General features: G+C 47.0%; 1 long non-coding RNA gene across 2 annotated transcripts; it reads left to right on the plus strand.

Annotated features, from left to right (window-relative positions):
* Window positions 1-205: 205 nt before the first annotated feature.
* Window positions 206-3,836, plus strand: LOC147572553 (uncharacterized). Of its 2 annotated transcripts, XR_015245836.1 has the most exons (3): window positions 206-930; window positions 1,100-1,548; window positions 3,739-3,836. It is a non-coding gene; the product is annotated as an uncharacterized LOC147572553 (long non-coding RNA). The 2 variants fall into 2 exon arrangements; XR_015245835.1 differs by lacking the exon at window positions 206-930 and having other exon boundaries at window positions 941-1,548.
* The last annotated feature ends 231 nt before the right edge of the window (window positions 3,837-4,067 follow it).

A 4,067-nucleotide genomic window follows, 5' to 3' on the forward strand; every position in this document is an offset into this window, starting at 1 on the left:
CCCAGAGGACATAAACCGGCAGACCTACAGGATGAAAGAGGTTACCTAAGCTAAGAAGGAAGACAGAGAAATTCGGGTAGAGTGGGCAGCATGGTGAGTTCAAGGGACTGGGGCAGAGTGAGTGGAGGGGAAGCATGGTGTGGCGTGACCTGGAGGCGGTGGGGGCGGGGGAGGGGGGGGTCAGGGCTTTTCCTTGTAACAAAACCCATTAAAGGGGTTTAATCAGAGACGATGAGCAGATTTGCATTTTGAAAAGATTATTCTGGCTCCTTTGTAGCAAAAGCAACAGTTTGGAACAGTCTAAATGAGAGTTAATGGTAGGCCAAACTAAGGTGGTGGCGGGGGGGCAGGGCGATGAAGAGGTACAGCACATTTGAGAAATATTTATGGAAGACTTGGTCATGAGTCGGAAATACAGAGATGAGGGAGAAGGGGCATATGTGCTTTTTCAGTTTGGGCTGGCATGACTAGTTGGGCGGGAGAGCCATACATTGAACTTGGGAACTCGTGAAGGGAACTGAGTGTAGAGGGAGGAGTGTGTCCACTGGATGTGGACACACTGAGTGTGAGATGCTCGGGCGCTAACGCTCAAGAAGGGAGGTGGGTAGGCATTTGACATGGGGACTGGGACGGGTGAGAGACAAGCGTGCAGGTGGAGGTGATCGCAGCTGAGGCTGTCGATGCAGAGGCCTGTGATCTAGGGGCCAGAGTCGGTCTCCGTGAAGGCCACGGAGCGACTAAGACATCAGTAGTGGCCCCCAGCCCCTCTGCTAGGGGGCTGTGGCGGAGCTGGAGGACGAGTCTCAGAGGAACGGAGGTTTCGTCCTGATACCTCCCTCGTGCCTTTTCAAAGTTTGACAAAGCATGGACGAGTAGAGGTCTGAACACGGCAAGGAGAAACAGCAGGATCTCCTTCCTCCCGACACTGAGGTACCGGAGTGCGGGAAACATGAACACGCATGTGCGCGTGCACACACGCAAAGACTTATTTTAAGAAATTGTTTCAATTGTAGGGGCTTCGAGCCTGAAATTTGTCGGGCAGGGATCTCAGGCAGTAGTTGATACAACAGCCTTGAGGCAGAATTTCTTCTTTGCCCAGGAACCTTAGTTTTGGCTCTTAAGATCTTTCAATGGAGTGAATGAAGCCCACCCGTATTATTAAGGATAATCTCTTTATTTCAAGTCAACCGATTGTAGATGTTCACCACGTCTACCTCGACAGCAACACCTAGATCAGTGTTTAGTTAAGTAACTGGCGCTACAGCTGAGCCAAGTTGACACAGAAAACTGACCACCGCAAAGACTGGAAACCATGGGCAGGGTGGGGTCCTGGGACCTTGAGGTTTCCATGAAGACCAATGGAAGGAAGTAACATCCTGCTCCGCGTGAAGACTCAGGGAGCCTGCTGGTTTTGGACTGGCCTTTCCAGAAGGTCTAGAGGAAGTATTTGTGAACTCAGAGAAAACTGGGCTGAGAATGAAAAGGAGCTGCAAGAGTGGCCTATGGCTGTGAACGAACAAGGCTCCCTCTTCTTCCTCATACCTGCAGGTGAGCCAGAGTCCAGCTTGGCCCCTCCTCTGGATGTAGGAGGTCAAGTACGTGGGACATGGCGGGTGCATAAGGCCCAGTTCTGGGCCACCCCCAGCTCCCACTGTCCTGGCCATTTCCATTAGGTTGTGCTCTTATAATTCTGCAATCCTTAGTTCCCAGCACAGATGGCTGTGTTTTAATAGTGGCTTTCTAAACAGTTTAACTATTGCCAACTCTGCTATGATTCAGAAAGGAAGTGGCTTTCAGGAGTGTGGAAACCAATCAGTCTAAGCAGGAACTGCCACCTGTGGGAAAACATAAGTGAAACTTTCCAATATTCTTGGCAATATGAATATGTTTCTACTTTGAAAGCACAAACTGGTGTAGAAGGAGTAGATGCCTGCCCTGTGATTTCTCAAGTACGAAGTGTCACACAGAGCCACGAAGAGGGGATAAAATAGTACTACTATTGTGTGACTTGGTACATGTTTCTTGTCTTTGGACCTCAGTTTTCTTCTCTGTAAACTGGGTGGAAGATAATTCCTGCCTGCCTTATTCCGGATTGTTACGAGGAGCAGGTCAAACGAACCGATACAATTAATTTATTAGGAGGGGTTAAGATGTCTGACTGATGCAAACTGTTGTGTGATTTTTTTAATTATCATTCTCCTTATTTACAGAGAATCTAAATATGCAAGTTGGAATTTTAATGTGGCCTCCACACAAGGGCAAACAGTACAGTCGGGGGCAGTGCTTGGGTCTTTCCGTATTACATTTAATATTAAATAATTAAATATTAAAAATTGCTCATTATTGACTTGCCCGTGTCTGATTACTTAATCAGTGTAATGTTTATTTAGACTTTCTCCCCACAGTCTGAGTCTCACCCGTTGGATTAAAGCCCAGGGTGGCCAGGCTCTTTGACAGAGGGCCACGCAGTGGTTTCTGATTGAGCCTCTGGGCCTCCCCCGCGCAAGCCTGCTCCTGTCTGCTGCAGACAAATTGCACTGCCTCGGGATATTGACCCTTTGCCTGCCGGCTCATTTTCTTCTCCCCTCTGCCAACAGAGGCCGAATTTGTCTCTCTTTCACTTCCAATTTGGGAGGCAGATTGCAGTATTGGAAATCAGAATGATTTGCCCTCGTATACATGCATCCCACCGAACATTCACAGGAATTCAAACTGTGACGTGTTAATACGGTTTACGGTTTCATCAAAGCGCAGTTAGTTGAATTGTTGGCCAGCTTTAACTGGAGTTGCTAGTGCTCACACAACAGCAAAGCCCCGTGGGGCCCTCCCTGCTGGTACCTGGTCACCTGCATTGTCACATTGTGGCTACACAGTGTTATGAATCAGGTGGGCAAAAAGCTAGCATTTTACATCAGCCTGAATTTTTTTTCTCATTGCTACTTATTTTATTTTATTTTTTCCTTTATTTATTGATTTTTTTAGCCCTGAATTTTATTTATGCATGGGGAAGTTGTGATTTTTAGGGCAGAGATTATTTTGAATTTTACCCTCCCAGTTTTGCAGGGAAAATTGATTGTGTTAGGTCAAAAATTTTTTGTCTTTGGAAATTAAGCTTTCTGCAAGCCCTAGGTAGATGACTATACTATTTGCAAGTCACTGATATGTTAATTATATTCCATAGCCTTTACTGTGTGTAGTATTCAGGCTATCAGGTTCACATAACTGTTTGCTTTAAAATGTGTATATTTCAAGTCCTGCATTAGAAAGAAGCTGCCTGGGTTTCAGTGGTTCTTACGGCACCTGCTGTCCTTTCTCCCCACATCCCAAGGCTTGAGGCTAGAGGCTAGCATGGTCTCTTCAATATGCAAACCTGATTCTCTTTGAAAACCCTTCATCACCTTCAGGCTCCTCCAGCCTTCTGGTCCTCCTTGTTGCCCACCCCCTGCTTCATTTTCCACCCTCCCCCACAGGCACTTGTGTTCCAGTCACGCCGAACAATTTGCAATTACAGAGGGATTTATGAGCTATCAGGGGCTATATCTGTGCCCCTGCACTTCCCTGCATCAGAAATGTCTTTCCCTCTGTGTTCTCGTCCTTATGTGTATTTCAAGATGAAACTCACATGTCTCATTACCCACCCGGTCCTGCCCCACCCTTCCTCCGGGCCCCCAAAGATCCTATCTATCACTGCACCCATGGCTGTTGTAATTGTTTATTTATCTAGTTTCTCCCTTTCAGACTGGAAGATTCCTCACACCTGGGACCGGCTTCCATCTCTGAACCACGGCATCTGATACACTTTGTGATCGTTTATAAGCACTCAATAAATATTTCTTTTTTTTTTTTAATTTTTTTTTCAACGTTTTTATTTATTTATGGGACAGAGACAGAGCATGAACGGGGGAGGGGCAGAGAGAGAGGGAGACACAGAATCGGAAACAGGCTCCAGGCTCCGAGCCATCAGCCCAGAGCCTGACGCGGACCGTGAGATCGTGACCTGGCTGAAGTCGGACGCTTAACCGACTGCGCCACCCAGGCGCCCCAAATATTTCTTGAATAAATTGTTC

Source organism: Puma concolor, chromosome E4 (genome assembly GCF_028749965.1).
Source record: "Puma concolor isolate L17-30 chromosome E4, mPumCon1.1.hap2, whole genome shotgun sequence".
Lineage (NCBI taxonomy): Eukaryota > Metazoa > Chordata > Mammalia > Carnivora > Felidae > Puma > Puma concolor.